Genomic DNA, 21,393 nt, shown 5'->3' on the forward strand with positions numbered 1-21,393 from the left:
GGAGAAATTGTAAACAGAAGACTTGTATGATTGTGAAAAAGACCTAAGGTGCTAAATAACACAAAACCTGAGGAATATGTGTGTCAGAGAAATTGACCACACACATGCTCAAAGCCAACCTGCTACTGGGACTTGTATCTCTCTTTGGCTATTCTATTCCAGGCCCCAGATTCTCCCCCCCTCCAAAGCACGAGGAAAACATGGATTCGAACCTCCAGTGACCTCAAATGTTCCTCTGCTCTCTTAGGGACACAAAGCAACAGTCTTCTCACCACTCTAAATTCCATCACCCAATGGAACCCTCTCTTCAAGGAAGAGGCCCGTGACAGAGGGAGGTGCAGCATTGGCCTAGCATGCATGAAACTTTGGGTTCAACTACAGCGCTGCAAAGAAAGGGAAGGAGGTGGGAAGGAGGGAGGGAGGGAGGAGCTGGAGGGAGGAAAGGGAAGGAGGAGGAATGATGCCGGCTGCCCCTGTGATTCCAGGGTTGCCAGTGGGAGCTAACGCAATTCTCGGAAGCAACAACTCCAGAATTCTCACCAAATCCTTGCTGTCTGTGAAACGCCTGCTGCTGCATGCTTAGCTTTGTTTGTGTTATTAATGATGCTTCTCTAGGTTTACATGAAACAAAACCCTGGAAACATTCTGCAGCCAGCATCAAGGAGGATCCAGGGTCTCACAGAACAGAACCCTGTGCTAACAGCCACGAGTCTTAGCTCCATGGACTCGCATGTGTTTTTAGAAACCAAACCCATCCTCAGTTTTATCCCTACAAAAAAAAATAATAATAATCATGCAGAGCAAGAGAATTAGGGGGAAATAAGTTGGCATCTGCCAAGGAAAGAATGGAGTACTATACATGCAGGAGCATGAAGAGCCAGAGGCACCAAGGAGAGGAAAAGGAAGGGGCCCCAAACCTCACTCACAGAGTTTCCCCATCCCCCTGCATGCGCTCAGCCTTCATTTGCTGCTTTTTCAGTGAAAACAGGCATCAGCTTGAGACAGGAAAGCAAGTGGAGAGGCAGGGATGTGAGCTGAGGGAGGACAGGCTGGCGCCATACTGTGTCTCACCTTCACACTTTAGTCTAAACTGGAAAACCTTGACAAGTCCATCTTCTTAAGCACCTAAACCTGAGAATTCCTGCTTACTCTGCTCCCAGACCTGCCTGTTCCCATTTTCCCAATTGAGGGTGTTTGGTCATTTGTTTATTTCTCAAACTGTTAATAAGAACCTGAAAAAAAAGAAATTAGTCAAAAATGGTGTTGTGGTTCAAAGTGGTAGAGCATTAGCCTGGAGCGAAAAAGCTCAGGGACAGTGCCCAGGCCTTGAGTTCAACCTCCATGACCTCCCTCCCCGCCAAAAAAGAGAGAGAGAAAGAGAAGAACTGGTATTTGCCAGGCACCAGGGCTCACACATACAATTCTAGCTACTTAGGAGGCTGAGATCTGAAGACTGTGGTTCAAGAAAATCCATGAGATTCTATCTCCAACAAACTACTCAGAAAAAGCTGGAGTGGCACTGTGGCTCAAGTGGTAGAGTGCTAGTCTTGACCAAAAGAAGCTCACGGATAGTGCTCAGGCCCAGAGTTCAAGCTCCAGGACTGCAAAAAAAAAAAAAAAAAGTCAAGAAAATAAGAAGATAGCAAAGATATACAAATCATTGGCATGGAAAAAAAAAATCATTGACATGAGCCTCAAGCTGGAGGAAATGTTCACTGTGAGGGGCAGGTAGCAGCTGAGCCCACATGAGGTCCTACACTGTGTCTCTCCAGGGTGCCGCAGACAGGAGCATGTGGTGTGCTATGTTCCGGTTTACTACCTCAAGCTTGGAGCACAGTGATGTTCCGTCCCCATGAGATCTCCAGTAATGACGGATTCCTCTCTGTGTGTGTCTGAGTGTGCATACCTGTGCATTCACACACGTACACATGCACACGCGTGTGTGCACATACATCCTACAATAATTGCAATGCCCCTGCCAGAAGTACCAGCCATGGCTGTGTCTCAGGGCAGAAATGTAAAGGGAAATCTCAATGCTGAATGTCAAGCAATATGGCTTGTTTTGCTTTGTTTTTTTTTAAGGCATGGGTATAAATGTAGGTGGTCAAAAAGAAATAAAAGAAAGAAATGATGTGGGCTGGGAATGTGGCTTAGGGGTAGAGTGCTTGCCTAGAATGCATGAAGCCCTGAGTTCGATTCCTCAGTTCCACATAAACAGAAAAAGCTGGAAGTGGCGCTGTGGCTCAAGTGGTAGAGTGCTAGCCTTGAACAAAAGAAGCTCAGGGACAGCGTCCAGGCCCTGAGTTCAAGCCCCAGGGCTGGAAAAAAAAGAAAGAATGTTAGATGAGCTTAGACATAGAAAAAAATGCACCCCAAAAAAGGTATTTTAAGAGAAAGTGAAAGAAATCACCCCGTGGAGCTAGCTTTTGTCTTGGCTCTTCTCTCTGCTGGTTTTATCCACCGTTGGGGGGGGGGGCTCGGGGTCCCGTGTGAACTTTCTGTCACGTCTTTGCTCTTTTCCTCCCAGGAGAATAGATGATACATTGATCTTCAAGAAAAGCAAGAAGCAACAGGCCACTGGATTAGACGAAAGCCTGCTGCTCCACCCGTGTCTAGCCCTGCCTTACACTTTAAACAGATCGATAGAAGCAATCATTTACTTCTCTTCAAAGAGACAGCTGGAGGAACTCTCTAGCTCCCGGGAGCTAGCTTCTGTTTTGTTGACTTGTAATTAGAGGAGGAAGGGATCATTTGTCAAACCCTGGCTGACCGGAGTTCACCACCTGGGAAGGCCCAGAGCACTTCCTCCAGTGGACCGCGGGATCTTTCACACTGGATGGCTGAATCTCTTGCTCCTCGTGCTTCTGGACTCTTCCTGATGGAATGCTTTTATATTGCCTGTCTGCCCCAAAGCCACCCTCAGTGTTCCTGAGCCCGCCCTGCTCAACCCTTGGCTCTCCTCCCCCAAACGCTGTGTGGTCGGCCATGTGTGGACTCACTGGCTCCCACGTGTGCATTCAAAGCCAAGCCAAGCCCACTTAGCCAGGGAAAGGCATGCACAGAGGGAACAGAAATGTCCTCGTTGGGAAAGCACAGAACTTTCCTCCCAGAATCCTGCCTGCATAATCACCACCACCAGGAAAGTCACAACGGCACCAGACACAAGTACAGTCTAGGCTCCAAAATCAGCCACAGGGTTAATTAGCTCGTAGTGGGGCCTGGATAGGGGGGCAAGTCCTTCACCCACAACCACACCAGCTTCACATTGGGATGACAGTCCTTGTGCCCGCTGGAGTGCCAGGTACCCTGCTTTCTCTGATGAATCTGCTTACCTATCACCGTGCCACAGAAATCTCCAGACTCTTGCTAGGCATGGTGGGTGCCACCTATAATCCCAGCACCTAGGAGGCTGAGACAGGATGGCAAGCCAAAGACAGCTCAGACTACTCAATGAGACCCTGCCTCAAAAAGAAGAGAAAAGAAAAAAAGAGCTCAGAATTTCCAAGGTCTGCAGTACCCTTAATTAAAACAACTTAGCTTTGCCCTGATGAGCGTGACAGCCATGTAAACTACGTAGTCGCAGTAATAAAAATTTTCACACCAGCCTAGGATCAAAATGCTGGAGGAGGAATTCAGAAAAAGAGTAGAAAAACAGTGGCCGTGGGAAAAGTTAAGAGGGATAAAAGGAAAAGGAACAATAGTAAAAGGAACACTTTACACTAGTAAAGAACTGTCAGGGACAGTTCTAGTTGGAGGAGCAGGAAATGAAAGCTTGAGGTGGCGAGGTGGCTCACTGACAAGAGCAAGGCTTAGCAGGCCCCAGGGCCAGGGGTTCAAGCCCCAGCGCTAGAATAAAAGGTGTCAACAAGTGTTAAGGGACAGGGTGTAAGTGAGCTGGTCCATCATCCACCACAGGGGAGAGGAGCTGCAAGGTCAAGGAGGCCAGGGCATCCTCAGACACTAGAAGTAAACCCGGAGGAGGTGCAAATGTTTGAAGTTTATTTGGGAAGGGAGACAGTCCTGCTTTGCATTATAAGTCCCTCAACTTTTCAGCAGAACATTCTTTTTTTTTTTTTTAGTCAGTCTTGGGGCTCAAACTCTGGGCCTGGGCTCTGGCCCTCAGCTCTTCAGCTCAAGGCGAGCACTCTACCACTTGAGCCACAGCACCACTTCCCCCTCAACTTTTCAATTGTTTGTTTGATTTACAGTTTGACTCAGGAACTTGTACTTGTGAGATAGGTGCTCTACCATGGGAGGCACACATCCATTTTTGTTTTCTTGCTGGTTATTTGGAGAGTCTCTTGAATTTGTCTCTCCAGGCTGGCTTTGATCTCAGCCTCCTGAGTAGCTAGATTTACAGGTGTGAGGCTCTGGAGCCCAGCAAAGAGTCAGTTTTGTTTTATTTTGTTTTTTTCTGGTCCTGGAGCTTGAACTCTGTGTCTGGTGCTGTCCCTCAGCTCTTTTGCTCAAGGCTAGCACTGTACCACTATGAGTCATAGTGCCACAAGACACAAGGACCACAAGACACAAACATAGAACCATGGTCCTCCCCACTCTAGTGAACAGAGAACCACATTCCTCCTTCCTGTGGACAGAGAACCAGTTATCCCCCTCTAGTGAACAGAGAACCACCGTCTTCCCCCTCCAATGAACAGAAAATCAGTCTTCCCCTTCCAGCGGACAAAGAACCACGGTCCTCCCCCTCCATTGAACCATAGTCCTCCCCCTCCAGTGAACAAAGAACCACAGTCCTCCCCCATCCAGTGAACAGAGAACCACAGTCCTCCCCCTCCAGTGAACAGAGAACCATGATCCTCCCTCCAGTGGACAGAGAACCACAGTTCTCTCCCTCCAGTGAACAGAGAATCATAGTCTTCCCCCTTCAGTGAACAGAGAACCATGGTCCTCCCCCTCCAGTGAATGGAGAACCACGGTCCTCCCCCTCCAGTGAGCAGAGAACCATGGTCTTCCCCCTCCAGTGAGCAGAGAACCATGGTCTTCCCCACTCCAGTGAACAGAGAACCACAATCCTCCCTCCAGTGGACAGAAAACCACAGTCCTGCCTCCTGCAGTGAACAGAGAACCATGGTCCTCCCTCCAGTGAACAGAGGAACACAATCCTCCTCCCTCCAGTGAACAGAGGAACATAATCCTCCCCCTCCAGTGAACAGAGAACCACAGTCCTCCCCCTCCAGTGAACAGAGAACCATGGTCCTCCCTCCCCATGTTCCTCCCCACCCTGCATGTTCTTGTGGACAAACACAGTGACTTGAAAGCACAGAAGGCTAGGAGGACCACAAGACACAAACATAGACAAGCTCCTTCCTTGGAGGGGCACACCCCAAACCCAAGGAGGTGACGGGGGGGTGGGAATGGGGGCCCACTCCAGCCTTCTGGAGCAGTGCTGCAGGCCTGAGCACCATGCCCAGCACCCTCCCATTCCTTGTTCCCTCACTCAGTACCCAGCACCCTTCCCAGACCCCTTGTTCACCCAGTACCCAGCACCCTCCCAGACCCTGCCCCAGCCCTGCTCTACCCCCAGTTCACACTGCAGCCAGCCAGGTCTCTCTAAAACTGGAATCTGTTCATCTCTCTCTAGCTCAACAACTTCTGCTGGCTTTTTTATTTTTATTTTTAAATAATGTCCAACTCCCTCAGCCTGGGTGGACAGGTCTTCACTGCAACACTGGCCCCAAGTCCAGTCCTGGCTCCTTCACCTGGGAGTATGACCCTCCTCACCCCATAAAGCTTGCTTCGAATGTCCCCTCCAGAAACCCTCCATAGGCCTCTCCACGCTCAAGGAACCCCAAAACGTGGGTACCCCTTCTATTACAGCACTACAGGAATATACACACATGTGTTTCCTACATCAGGAGTGACTTAAGAGAGGGAAAGGCTTTTGCTCTTCATGTCTCCACCCAGAACCTTGTAAGTTCACACTGGATCTCCATCGACGATTCCAACCGATGACTAGCAATAAGGAATTCTGTAAATATCCCATCTCCCCCTCTCCAGCAGCCATGCACCTGGGATTACAGTGGCATCAAACAAGCAAAATCACAAATGCTGGAATATGTTGTGTTGCCTGAAAGCAAAATACCATGCAGTTAGGGGTGGAGGGGCAGGCCCCCAGGAACTGGGAGCTGAGGCGGGACAAGGATGGTTCTGTTCCAGCTCAGTTGAGGGGGGAGACGGGGGGGGCGGGTCCCTGGGACCTGGGAGCAGATGGGGTGGGGGGGAGTGAGGGGAGGGCAGGGGCATCTCTGTTTCAGCTCAGGTATGCAGCCTCTCCCTGTCTGCTTATTCTGGTTTCTTCTTGGGTAGAAATCCTTCGATTGCTCTCTAGTTTCTTCCAGCTCTAGAAACCCAGGACTCGCTCCCACAGTGACTTCTGCCCTTCTTTAGGTGTGACAAGCCATAGGGGATTCACAGATGGTACCAAAGTTTTGGGGCAAAGTGTTCTTTATTGCTACCCAGAGCAAATACAATCTCCTTTCAGCTAAATTAGATGAAACATACACCACCCTCACTTCTGTATCATCTTACATTTCTATGCTCCCTCTCCATCTTCTAAACGGATTATTTCAGGGGCATTACATCAACAATTCTCATCACAACCCTGTGAGCAAAGGGAGGTAGCACCATGTCTTGCTGCTAAAACAGAAGTTGAGGTTCACAGACACAGTTGAGATTATAGCACACTACCTTCGTATGCTTTGGGCTTGCTCTGATTTTAAATGTCAAGTCCCTAACTTCTCTCAATAATCACTGAAATGAGTCTCCAGTTCTAGCTCAGTGTATTACATCATATTCTAGGGCAAATAATAACAACAGCATTAGTGATCAATTCCTGAGGCGATAATACATACAAATACAGGAGCAAAACACACTTCGCCCGTGGTAGTCTCATGACTCCAGGTGCCATGATAGCCCATTTCCTTGCTCGCTTCACCTCCCCCAGCATCTCCCAACTTAGCAATCTGGTCTACTGAAGCCACTTCCACTGACATTGACATCTCATAATCAAATTGGACCTCATAAAAATTCAGAATTTATTAATTTTACACATTCCTCACACACTGCTCTTCTCCAAAGTGATCTGGAATCCAGAGGAAATACTGCATGGAAAACGGTGTTGCTACTGACCAAGCAATATTTGATCATTTACAAACTAAGATGGAATTTTTTTTTACTCAGCAAAATGAATAATTAAAGCACATCAGAGAAAACCAATTATGTAAGGTATCAAATACGTGCTCAGTTCTTGAAGATTCTAGTAACACCATCTGTACATCAAAACCTCTGCCTTGAAACAAGACATCGTGCATTGTCTATACTTCAAACACTTCCATATCAAGAGAAATGAATTCTAGTCTCCCTAAGGTTTAGGAATGGTAGCCGTCTTTGAACTGCCATCCTGAGGATCATGTTGTGTGGTAAACAGGAGAGAAGTCATGCATTACTTCCATGGTAGACTGAGCAAGCAATTCTGCAAGCATGGGAGGCAGGTCAGGTTTCTCCTATGTTTCCCAAACCAGTTCCCAAACACAGGAAGAGCGGAGACTACCCGGGTTGAGCTGCCAGTCTGGTAAGCAGTCCTCCCTCCCCTTGTCTGCATCAGAGCTTCTCCCCCGGCTCAGTCAACGCAGGTGCATGCAGGAGATCTCAACCGTAGTGGAGTTGATGTGTTGGAACACAAAGCCAGCATGCAGCTGTGAGCGCAGCCGGGCATGGAGGCCACGCAGCCTTCTCAAGCCAGGCTCTCAGAGCCCGGCATGACAAAGTTGCACCTGAGTCGATGCGCACCATTAACCACAAACCCCAGGCAGAGCTGGGTGTGAAGGAAGTTTGGAATCCATGTCTCACCGTCTCATTTACACTGCCTGACCAGGTATTTCTCACAGTCTAAGAATGATTCCATATGCTTTTATAGTTCTAACCTTCTGGCCTTGTATTTTGGCTCCTGGGGCTAACAGACAAACAGGCTCTGACAACATGACACATGGATTCTGCCTGCATGGTATCCATGCTCGTCCACACTATAGATAAAATGGATTGCTTTCCCTACCTGTGACTATCTTTAACTGACACAAACAGTAAGCCATGCTCCCCAGAAGATTGAACAAAGTTTAAACATAACTTTATTCATCCTTAAAGTGAATAGGATCTGACAACATTTATAATAAGCCTACTGTTTTTAAGGGTCAGACCAATAAATTATAGGTGCGTGTGTGTCCTTGACTTCTAAGCCAGGCACACACATGATTTCTCATGAAGCATCATGTAAATCCTACCAGTATAAATACATGCATTCACAAGGAAAAAATTCTTCCATCTACTCAGAAATACTTCACCTTTACATTTCATATTGAAATGGATGAAATCTATTTCATATTCCAGATACCACCAAGAATTTAAATACATCTTGAAAAACAAACATTAAAAAAAAAGGAAACCACGAAATGTTTACACATTTCTACTCACCTGAGGTCGGCAGTGCAGGTCTTACCTTTTTCTGGACTTAAGTTTTTGTACACTTCAAGGTCTGCCATCAGATTCAACACTGCTGCACATCGTTCGCCACCACGGTGAAATCTCTCTCTACAGGCAAAGCCTTTTTCTGACACACATTTCCGAAAAGCAAGGAGGAAAGGCGGGGCAGGGGGTGGGGGGGGCCTCCGCCACTCACACGGCCCTCACAACGCAAGCTTCCAAAGCCGGCTGTGCAGGAGCTAAATCCACAAGATCGGATTCGAGAACTTTATCCCAAAGTGGGAAGCACAGTCGGCACCTGCAGCCTCTGCCGGGCTATGTGGCCACGGGAGGTGGGGGCAGGCGGGGAAGGGGTGCAGCTGCACCGCTGGGGGAGGAGACAGCGGAGCCCTGAGCCCCAGGGGACCCCACACAGCTCCTGTCTGGGAAGCATCTGTCCTGAACCCGCCCTCCCTGGTCATTGACAGACACTGGTTCCATCCGAGTGACGCAGGATGAATGCAGACGAGGAACATGCACACACACACGCACACGCACGCAGCATCACATACAAAGACACACACACACACACACACAGTCCATCCCAGGTAGACACATCCATGAGGACGTGAGCTCCTCTGCTCCTACTTCTATGCGGGTCTGGGGACGCGCACGGGCATTCAAAGCAGTGAGTACAGAAATGCCTGGAATGTTTCCAGCTCCAAGAGAATGAGGTCAGTTTCAAAACAGTTATACAGTGAGAGCTATTTCTCTAGTCTTAAAAAAATAAAATCACATCCCCAAAGACAAGGTAAATGGCATGAATGAGTCTGGGAAAAGTCAGTTTTTAGTGAATGAAGGAACAGCTTTCCCTCAAGAACAGCAGGGCGGTATCTGGAGTTGAGCTGTCTTCAGAGGAGCTAGGTAGACGAAGAAACACAGGCAGACATCTCAGAGCAACTGACTGCTGGACACACCGGAGCGGGGCCTCTCCGGCAGGGCGTTAACTCCTTCACTCCCAGAATGCTCTTTCTAATGATCCACATCTGTTGCCATTTTCTCCTCCCCAGATTCAATGACCTCCCCACCTGAGACCCCTGGGGTTCAAGCACACACACACACACACACACACACACTGCTCACACCAGCTACATCCTCTCCCATCTGGTTTGCCCTCAGCCCAGGGGTCAAGCTCTCCGTCCCAGGGGCGAGCCAATTTCCTGGCTGTTCTCTCCAGAACTCCTAGGAAATTTCAATTTCAATGGTGTCTGGGTGTACACTATCAGAATAGCCTTTTGTAAAGGTGAGTTGACACACACACAACCACAGCCAAGCAAGCTACCAGTGAAGAGCCAGAAACCTGGGCTGGGAAGGTGGCTCAGTGGAAGAGTGCTTGCCTTGCATGCATGATATCCTGGGTTCAATTCCTCAGCACCACATAAGCAGAAAAAGCTGGAAGTGGTGCTGTGGCTCAAGTGGTAGAGCATTCGCCTTGAGCTGAAGAGCTGAGAGACAGTGCCCAGGCCCAGGGTTCAGGCCCCAAAGATGTCAAAAAAAAAGTCAGAAACCAGGCTGGGCACCAGTGGCTCCTGTCTGTCACCCTAACTACTCAGGAGGCTAAGATCTGAGGATCACAGTTCAAAGCCAGCCCGTGAGACTCTTATCTCCAATTAACACCAAAAAGCTACAAGTAGAGCTAGGACTCAAGAGGCAGAGTGCCAGCCTTGTGTAAAAGAACCCAGGCCCTGAGTTCAAGCTCCAAGACTATGTATGTGCATACACACACACACAGAGCTAGAACTGCAGCTGTGGCCAGCCTTGAGTGAAAAAGCTCAGGACAGAACCCCGGTCCTTCCACCATCTACTGCCACCATGATGTACTGTCTTTCCCCAAAGGAAACAGGCTGAGCAGCCACAACTGTGAGCCAAAGACCTGGACAGGCACTGGCCGCCATCCAACGCCACTCCTCAAAGGCTGAGCACGGTTGACAGCTGGCTCCTGGAGCCCGTTTATCACTGCTGAGGCGATGGCTCTGCATCTTCCTGAGACACAGAACATGCCCTGGACACCACACATCCTTGTCAAACAAACCAGCCTGGAATTCCTCCACATTGGAAACCTGACATGCAGCTGTGACAGTAATTGCTACCTATGCCCAAGCATCTGCATCCCAAGACTGACCGAGTTTTACCCATATTTAACCTAGCCGTGCTGCACAGAACAAGATGAGCCGTCCTCATTGCTGATTTGTCCAGCTCTCCATCAAGACTCTTGGCTTTAAAATGAAGTTGTTTCATTTGTTTTTGAATGTCTAAAAGTATTATTGATCATGTCCCTTCAAATTTTACAGGTTAGAACAGTCCTGCCGGGGCCTCTCCACAGATGATGACAACGTCCACAGAATTCAAGAGAAAATCCAAGATGGGTTCAATGCTTGGCTTCAGCTTCAGCAAACCAGAAAGCACCGGGCCTCCAGGCGGCAGCCTGGACAGCACAGCTGCTTTTGGTGGGGGCTGGGAACACAGGCTTCGAGGGACAGTCAGCATTCACAAACTCACACCCATGCATAAAGAGATAACCGCACATGCAGGCTTGTGGCTCTGGTGGGTGCTGGCGCTGTGATGATATGAACGGGGTGAGCTCCATGAGGGGTTCGGTCTCCCGTGGCCGTGCACAGCCATGCACATTAAAACAAGCACCAGCCCGAGGGCTGAGGCTGGAATAAGCCATTTGCTGAACCCCAAGTGGGCTGGCCTTCCCCCTCCTGGGCCAGGGCTGGGCAGCCGGGCTCAAGGCGTCTGCAGGCCCAGCACTCTGGCTGGGAGTGAACCAAGCTCCAGCATGCCCAGCACCCTGGCTGGGGAGTGAACTGAGTTCTAGCATGTGCAGCACCCTGGCTGGGGAGTGAACCAAGTTCTAGCATGACCCAGCATCCTGGCTGAGGAGTGAATCTAGTTCTAGCATGACCCAGCATCCTGGCTGAGGAGTGAATCAAGTTCTAGCATGACTCAGCACCCTGGCTGGGAGTAAACCTAGCTCCAGCATGGCCAGTACCTGGCTAAGGAGCCCAGAGTGGACCGGTGCCAGTAGGCCCAGCACCCGGCTAAGGAGGCCCGGGCCTGCCTTGGGCCCGATGCCCGCGCCGCACTACTGGTGGATAAGGCAGCCATCATAACACCCTGACCCACAGCTCAGAACCCCAGGACTGCCCAGGGGCCGCAGGCAGCTTCACAGGGCAGCATGCGTGCCTGTGCAGGAGGCGTGCAGCAAGGCGCATGCACACATGTGTGGTGAAATAGAGGCAGAGGACACACGCAGTTAGGCCCCTTGGGAAGCAGGCTCAGAATAACTGTGGCAGGTGCGGCAGGTGCAAAGATGCTGTGAGAACAGCCTCACCAGCAGAAAAGTCCGTGACTCTCTAGTCTCCGAAGAACCACCAGAAAGGCTGAAGTGGAGCTGTAGCTCATGTGGTAGAGCACCAGCCTTGAGCAAAAAAAGCTCAGGGACAGTGTCCAGGCCCTAAGTTCAAGCCCCATAACCGACCAAAAAAAAAAAGAAAGGAAGAAAAGAAATCAAACGTATTTTAATTTTCTGCTTCATTAGTCTTTGTCGTTCACAGCCAATGAGCCCGAAATGGTTATGACGGCTAATTTTGTTAAAGACCTTGGAGAAAAGAGGAAAGAACTGCTTTTTCCAGAATATTAAAGGTGATGAAATAGAAAGCTAATAACATGTTATCTCTTTGTATAAGTGAATCTAATTTGAAATCACGTTGTACGAGGATGTATGCAGAAGCTGTTCCCTAGTCAGGAAACGTCTGCTTCACTCCTATCGGAAGCAGGGCGCCTGCTACACCTCAAGTGTGAAGTGTGTGCACGAACTCACGCGCTCGAGGCGAAAGGATCAAAGCGATGGCTGCAGACCACCGAGAGAGGCTTGAGAATGTCATCCCAGGGGTCCAGGAAACAGGCTGCAAGCTGAGAAATGAAGCCCCCGTGAGTGCGTCTGGCACGCAGCCGTCTGCTGCGTTACTAGAAAGAGAGTGAAGCCAGAACTGGCTCTAGCTGTGGACGAGGCTCCTCTGCTGGGAAAGTTCAGCACATGGCTCAAGGTGACCATCACTTAGCAGAGAGGAGGACACAGCAGAGGCCACCACACAGAGCTCGGTCCCACCATCCTCCCGCCCAGCCCATTCCATCCAGGCCTCTAAACGCTTTCCTGTGAAGTTCTTTTTCTATCACGCGATCCCAGTACTGTAAGGAGCATGCCATCTCTGTTCATCAGAGAATGCAGAGGCTGGCGAGATTTCTCCCACGGAAAATCTACTCAGCATGTGCAAATGCTTAAAAAGGCAGGAGGAGGCTGGCTTGCAGGGCTGACCGGGCCACTGTGGCTTTGCTCAGTCCCGAGTCCCTGCTAGGCCCCGGCCGCCTGCCAGGGTCCGGCTGCTTCCACACGCAGGGCGCCCTGTGTCTAAACCCACTCTGCGGAGAACCACGGGTGTTCCCAGCACTGACTCGTTGAGTGCTGCTCATTGGCGCTGCTCTTCACACCCAAGTTCTAGCCCAACCTGGGGGCCCACGGACAGGGTGTCTGCGTGCCACCAGCTCCTGGGGTCTCTCCACAGACACCCCACCTTTTTGACAGCCACCTGTGGAGACCCACCCACATCCTTGGCAGCATCCTCCAGCCCCTCCATGGTAGTCTCATAACCACCAGCCCGCCTGCGCTCCCCTCCGAGATCTGGACATCATCACTGAGCAATGCGCACTGCAGCCAACTGTGCTGCTTTTCGGCTGTGAAACAACCTTGCTGGGGACTCTCAAAGGACAACGTATCACCCATAGGTGTCGTGGTGCGTGACACCCTGGACTCAACATCAGCCACCCCCCAGGGCGCCCTCCACAACTCAGTACAAAACAGGCAGTCATCACAGACCACCATTGCCAAGTCCTGTAGAAGCAATGCAGGATCCACTGAAGTCATAGGTCTGGGCCTGCCAGAGCGGGAACACACTGCTCACATCTCAGACCAATCAGAGCAGAGCCTCTGGGAGGGGCCACGAGCCCTGCGCTGAGCCCAACATGCGGCAGCTCTGGCTCAGACCCTTGAGCTCAGAGCTCACCCTCATTCCAGTTCTCCACATCTGCAGATAAGCCTCTGCCTGGCTTCGAAAGGGCAGTGCTGTGACTGGCTTTGGCACTGTTTCCAAGAATGGGGCCATGTGCAGACAGGGGTCCAGTTTCAACCTAGCAAGGAGCCAAGTGGGACACAGACAACAAACCTGGCCACCACACCTGCTCTTCCCTGGGCCTGTCAACCTCCTGCACATCCCAAAAGCACAAAACAAGACCACAGCCAAGAGGGCAGCCCAGTGGGGGCGGAGGGGGGAGAGCCCCTACACAGACCCTTCTCCCAGCCACCCGCAGCCTCCAGCGAGACCCGGCCTTCATACAGCCAGAGGTCCTCAGATGAGTGCATTGGTCTGAAACTGCTGAGACTGCCCTCGTGCATCTTAGCCTTGAACACACCTGGTGTCATGCGGCTAATCCTGCAGGTCTGGGGCCTCCAGGGCTCTTAGGGAGCCCGGGCCTGAGCCTGGCCTGTGTTGTCTGTAGTAAGAAGTGCTCCCAGCCTGTGCTGTCTGAGGTAAGAAGTGCTCCACAACAGTGCTCACTTCTGCAGTCAAAAATCGTTACACTCGCACAGCACAGAATGAACCACACAAACAAAAAACACCACAATTGCCTACTGCCGGAGGCTCATGTCTGTAATCCTAGCTACTCAGGAGGCTGAGATCTGAGGATCATGGTTCAAAGTCCAAAATCCATGAGACTCTTATTTCCAATAAACCACCAGAAAACTGGAAGTGGTACTGTGGCTCAGGACTAGCCTTGAGCTGAAGAGCTGAGGCCCAGAATTCAAGCCCCACAACCAACAAAAAAGAAAATACCACAACTGAGAAGCTTTGTACCAATGGTACTATTCTAATGAGAGAAAACTCTCCATCAGAGTGGAATGCAATACATTCCTAGTTAAACATTAAAAATCTAGAAAATGCTACTAAATGAGTTTTCATAGCTCAGGGACTCAATTACAGAAACCTGTTTACCCTTTTATTATGGCAGGTCTGAGGTTTGAACTCAGGGCCTCATGACCATTGGGCTTTCTTGTTCATGGCTTGTATTCCGCCACTTGAACCGTGCCTCTAATCTTGTATTTTGCTATTGTCTCCTTAACTTTTCTGCCTGGGCTGGACTCAATTTATGACCCTCCAGATCTCAGCCTCCTGAGGAGCAAGGATTATAGGTGTGAGCCCCGGTAGGCGCTCGGATCCAGGGCAGCACAGTTGTGATCATTGTTCCAGGGTTCCTTTGCAGCCTTCCACTTCTTCAGGAAGGAACGTCTTGTGGGTCTTTTCTGGGTTCAATCTGACAAAAGCTCAAGTCCAGGGGAGGGGGCCTGTGCCAAAGGACCAGGCGCTCCACTGCACAAGAGGTTAAAACCACATTCAACCACGTACCAAAACAACGAAGCTCTAGACAGCCCCTATCTCTCCAATTCCGTAAAATGAGGAAATCCACTTGGCAATGGTTTGCTGAGCGTCTACTACTTGGCTGGCACTGGATGAGGGCACAGTCTCCGCTCTCCCAGTTGAACCGGGCATCCTACAACTCATGCGCATCTCCGCACTGACAGGGGGCCGGTCAGCCCCTCAGAGGTCGCGGCTGGGACTGGCCAGGGCTGGGAAGTGGGGAAGCTGCTCCCCCAAAAGAACCCAAAAAGCTGCTCCTCCTCTGTGGATCAGAGGAGGAAACAAGGTTACCACGGGACACAGACACCAACTTCCAGGGCCAGGGGAGCTGGGCGCCAGGAAGAAACCATGGGTGAGATCTGAGGTACCGGGTGCCGCAGAGGATGGAGTGGAGGGCCCAGAGGGCAGCGGTAGGGTGAGGGGGCACACCGAGAGGCTGGCCAGGAACACACCCAGCGGGGCTGCCTGCCGTGGGCAGAGGTAAGGACGTCCCTGTGGGCTGGGGGGGTGGGGGGGGGTGGCATGAACAGTCAGAATATTCCCTTGAAATCACCAGTCTCCATCTGGTAATAACTCCAAGCATACCATCCGTGTGACAAGCCCTAATATAAAACACGCCACAGTGCTGGCACTAGTGCTCATGCCTATAATCCTAGCCACTCACAAGGCTGAGATCTGAGGATCGAAGTTCAAAGCCAGCCCAAGCAGGCAAGTCCATGAGACTCTTACCTCCAATGAACCACCAAAAGGCTGGAAGTGGAGGTGTGGCTCAAGGAGTAGAGTACTAGCCTTGAGTCAAAAAGCTCAAGGACAGCACCCAGGTCAAAAAGCTCAAGGACAGCACCCAGGTCCTGGACACACACACACACACACACACACACACACACACACACACACACACACCAGGCCCCAGGCCACTGGGGAAGGCTTTTCATTTATACAGTACAAAAGGACAGGCTGCAGGATTTCGTCTCTGTTTTGCTAGATGGAAGCTAAGAGGCTTTCAGGATTACAAATGCAATCACTCATCATTATTACTGTGGCCCAAGGTAAAATCTAGATCTTTTGCATAATAGCTCAATTAAATCATTACAGTGCTTGGGAAGAGCCGAGTCCAGTGGCGGCCACATCCTGCCTCCTGCCCATCACCATGCATACCTCAGGTGCAGAGGGAAAGAGAACGGGGAAATGAGATGGAAATTAATCCCAATCATGGAGATGTGGCTCGAAGAACAAAGGCTTGGAGTGTAACTCGGGTCTGAGGGAAGTGATTCTCAGCAAGTAACTGCTGCGAGCGTGAGGAGCAGTTGACTTCATTAAGCACATTATTCCTTCTTGATAATTGATGAACAAGAAAATTGATCAGCCCAGGTAATGTGAGAACTGGGGCCTCTCCTGTGCCTGGACCCCAAGAACCATAGGTTTAGGAAGATGAACCTGAGAATGGAAAGGGAAGTCAGGCGGGGTTGGCAGACACCTTGGCCTGCCCACACCATTCAAACTGAAGCCATAGCCATGCACACAGCTCACGCCAGAAATCCTAGCCAATCAGGAGGCTGAGATCTGAGACTCACAGGTTGAAAGCCAGCCTGGGCAGGTAATTCAGACTCTTGTCTGAATTAACAAGGAAAAGCTAGTAGAGCACCAGACTTGAGTGAAAAAGCCAAGCAAAAGTACGCAAGGCCCCAAGATCACACACACACACACACACACACACACTGAGGCTTTGAAAACCAAATACCTTTATGTGGTGAGGAGGAGGGGGTGGGGGGTGGCAGGGGCGTCTCAGCATGATTAAGGCCTATATCTGGCCAGGGGCAGCAAGGGGGGCGGGGAACCTGAGGGACTGGGAGGGGGAATTCAATGAGTTTCAGGTTGGAAGCCCACAGTGGAAGGACCCACAACCAAAAGTAGCCAGAAAGCTCTATTCTACTCAGAAGCTCCAAGTGCTGTGTGCATGAGAAACTACATATTAACTGCAAGCGCACTGAGCGCCGGTTTATGAAGCCAGACAGTGTATGGAACAACAATGACGCTGTGATTTGCTACAACCAAGAGAGGGATTCTTCAAAAGTAGGTGATTTTCAGATAAGAAGAATTCATGAAGAGTCTAAGCCGCTAAGGCAAGATTCCTACTGCACAAAATACTATCTGCACAAACGTATCTTGAGACCGCATGCTTGGTGGAGGGAAGCGGAGCTGTGGCCCTCTGCCTCCATAGTACTCAGGGAGGGAGAAACACCCACGGCCCCTGGGGGTCCCCCAGCTCTGAGCCAGATCCACCCGTCCTGTGTGGACCACAGACACTTCCAGGCATTTGCAGAGCAGACACCCCATTTATGAATGAATGAATGAGTGAATGAATGATGGAACACAGCTACAGTTGCCTGAGTTAATGTCTCTTCCGCTTTGGGCTGTGGATAACATCCTAAATTGTTTGTAGTGAGAATTTGGCACCGGGAGCAACAGAAAACCAGGCGGAACAGGCCACAAACAGCGAGGCAGAGAATAAGTGCTGCATATTCGTTCTGACACCCATGGACCCCCTCTGGGCCTTCGCCACACCCAGCCGCAGGGCACCTTAGCTGGAGCATGCAAGCGTGTGTCCACATCCGTGGACACAAAGCCCATGGCCCTGTGGGGAACACAGAAGACGGTTTCTTTCTCTTATTCATGGTGACTTGGTTGTGCACAGCAAGAACGGAGTCAGAATGCTCACATGGACGCTACAAAACCCTCCCCAGAGGGACACGGCAGGCCATGTGCCCCCTCTCCTCTCACTAGGGCCGCGTTCTCATCAAAGATTACCATACAGCAAGCGGGGGGGGGGGGGTGCTACACTTCTGACAAGTCCCCAAGTTCAGTAAGCTTCTGTGTGTGTGTGTGTGTGTGTGTGTGTATGCATGCATGTATGCACGTGTGTGTGTGTGTGTGTGTGTGTGTGTGTGTGTGTGTGTGTGTATATTGGTCCTAGGGCTTGAACTCCGGGTCTTGGCGCTGTCCCTGAGCCTCCCAAGTAGCCAGGAATCCAGGCAGGGCTGCCAGTAGCAGCCCAGTGCCCATATCAGCAAGCGTTTGCCTCCTGTACTGGTAGCAGAGCATCCTCTGGTCTTCGGTCTCCTGGTCTCCGACATGCACGTCCACCATGACATGTTACTCCAGCAGAAATACTTACCGCTGCTACTGCATTGTCAACAGACACACTTGAAATTCCAAACAGCTTTGATCCTTTTAATCTTGGGGATTTAAAATGTGTAAATCCTTCCAGAAATAATCCCTGAAGGCTCACAGTAACCAGTTCTTATTTGTAGGTGTGATAGTGCCCTCTTGTGGTCAGTAAGAAGTAACTCACAAAATACAGGACCTGGGACTAGAAATACTTCAAAGGCATCTGAAAGTGGAGCTAGAAAGAAGCGTGCTTATTTCTCCCAGGAGGGAGCCAAGTTTCCAAGAGGATTACACAGCCTGTTTACATCCATGTACTGTCAGCAGAGCACAGCCCGGCAGGCCCAGGAGACCGGAAACAGATGGTCTCTGGAGTCAGGCAGGGCAGGGTCTGAATTCGAATCCCACTGTTAAACCTCCCCATACCTCAGATGCTAGGCACAAAAAGGGGTGAGAAACCACTGCGAAGACTCAATGAATCGTCCAGCCTTCACATGAAGAATCTGCCAAATGCATTGAACTATGAAAACATTTTAAGGCTGATTTCAGTTATAGCCTTGAAGAACTCTGGATAAATTTAAAATACTAATAATTATTATTAATAAATATTCTTAATAACTTATCTGAAGCCAGGTGCCAATGGCTCATGCCTGTGATCCTAGCTACTCCAGAGGCTGAGATCTGTGGATTAGTTTGAAGCCAGCCCAGGCAGAACAATCCATGAGACTTTTATCTCAAAAAAAAGAAAAAAGGGCTGGGAAGGTGGCTCAGTGGTAGAGCGCTTGCCTTGCATGCCTGAGGCCCTGGGTTCAATTCCTCAGCACCACATAAGCAAAAAGAAAGAAAACCGGAAGTGGCGCTGTGGCTCAAGTGGTAGAGCGCTAGACTTGAGCTGAAGAGCTGAGGGACAGCGCCCAGGCCCAGTGTTCAGGCCCCACAACCTGACCCCAAAAAAAAAAAGCCAAGGGGAGCTTGGCTCAAGTGGTCATGAGCAAAAGAACCTCAGGGACAGCACCCTAGCAAGTTCAAAATAGTAATAATAATAATAATAATCTGAACTTTTAAAAATTAACACATTAAAGTTTGGGAAAAAATAGTTCTTCTAACCCCTGCGGAGTTTGTTGTTGTGGTTAGTTTTGTGCTGGTCCTGGAGCTTGAACTCAGGGCCATGCACTCTCATTTGGCTTTTTCACTTGAGGCTAGCAATCTACCATTTATGCCTCAGCACCATGTCCAGTTTTCTGGTGGATAATTGGAGATAAGAGTCTCATGGACTTCCCTGTCCCAGCTGACTTCAACCCACCATTCTCAGCTCTCAGGCTCCTGAGTAGCTAAGATTACAGACAGGTGTGTGAGCCACTGGTGCCTGGCTCCTGTTTCTTTAATTACCATATTTGTTCTTTTTTTTTAATTGAATAAAGTTAACTGGTGACCTCTGCCTATAGTCCAAGCTTCTCAGGAGGCGGAGGCAGGAGAATCACTTGAGTCCAGGAGTTCAAGGTAGATTGGGTAATACAGAGAGACTCCATCTCTTGAAAACGATGCAGTTCTAACATAGAACATGCATTGAGTGAGACAGGAGAACAGGCCACGGGCCTCGTGGCAAAGGCTGAGAGAAAGCGTGGTCGGGCACACCACCACAGTCCGCACTCCACAAGGGAGCCACGTGTGTCACCACCCACCCACCGCAAAGGCACCAGCCACAGGGCCCAGCGGGAACATGGAGCAGGAAGTGTTCACTCTGGCCTGGCACATAATCAACTACGGCAACAGGAGTAGTCACTGCATCTGGATCACAAATAGCATCTCTCTGCCCCGTGAGGTCTTCCAGCCAAACGCCCCAAGAAGAAGAGGACCTGTGGCTCAAGTGGTAGAGCACCAGTCTTGAGCAAAGGAAACTCAGGGACAGTGCCCAGGCCCTGAGTTCAAGTCCCAGGACCAACACACACACACAAACACACACACACACTCACATCTGATCTCACCAAGTGTTATAAGGTAACACAAGAAAAATCCACCATGCAGAATAATAACATACATGAAGTGACACTCAAGAGCTTGTACATGAACTCTACCACCCTATAAACCTGGACTCTGACATCAGCTCCACACTAGGATGTCCTGGCAGCCGACTGACACAGCTCACCCCATGGCACCCTCCAAGATGCAGGGGCGGGCGGCAGGGGTACAGAAGCCCGGGGGCCATGGCGACCCATCTTGATTAGCGGGGGTCCCTCCCTGCAGCACTAATGAGCGAGTACTGCTTTGCCCTGCCATGGACCTCATGCAGCCCGATACCCAGAGAGGGCACAGAGGACAGTGATAAGCATGAAGGGATGTCCTTTGCATTCATGTCCACACAGGAACGACCTTTTCATTCCTGTCCCTTCTCACCCCGCCCCTTTATGATCTGGTGGGGACCAGCACAGACAGGCCACCACGAGATCCCAGAATGCCTCACTAGGAGCGCAGCCCACCACCAGCATGGCATATTGGAGAGTCAGAAAGAAGAAGGCACAGGGGGCCATGACTGTTGTGTGGCTGGCATGGGACAAAGAGCCTGGTTGGGTAATGAGTCACGCACATGAGCCCAGGCTTCCAAGCCAGCCAGTATACCATGCCGCCTCCGCCAGGCCAGAAAGAACAGAAGGAAAGAAAGACACAGCCCGTCCACCCTCGGAGCTCACCGTGGAACGCGCCATTGTCCACCAGGAAGTGCCTGCAGTACCGCACGCCGCTCCGCTCCTCCGGCCTCCAGGACGCCATTGTGGCACAATGGCCAGCACGGCTGAGCCGGGCCGCTGGGTCACCTGCTGAGGGAGAAAGGGCAGAAGTGAAGACCGTGCAGCATGTGGTCTGTGTGGGCCGTGCCCCCATACACATGGACACAATGTACGTGCACACATGCAGACCCACACCACCAAGACACGCTGGGAGGGGCCTGCGTGAACAGCACCCCACACACGTGGAGTAGACATGCACACATGCATGTACACACACATGCGCATGCACCCCACGCAGGCCCACATTGCCAACACACACCAGGAGGCAACAGGTGGTGACACACATGTACACAAGCACACATCACGTGTGTGCATCAACCACACATACCCACACACGCATGCCAATGCACCAGGAGAGTCCTGGTGGGGGTGGCAACATACAAATGTACATGCAGATGTGCACACACACACACACACACACACACATCCACACATTG

This window comes from Dipodomys ordii, unplaced genomic scaffold (genome assembly GCF_000151885.1).
Source record: "Dipodomys ordii isolate 6190 unplaced genomic scaffold, Dord_2.0 Scaffold30, whole genome shotgun sequence".
Lineage (NCBI taxonomy): Eukaryota > Metazoa > Chordata > Mammalia > Rodentia > Heteromyidae > Dipodomys > Dipodomys ordii.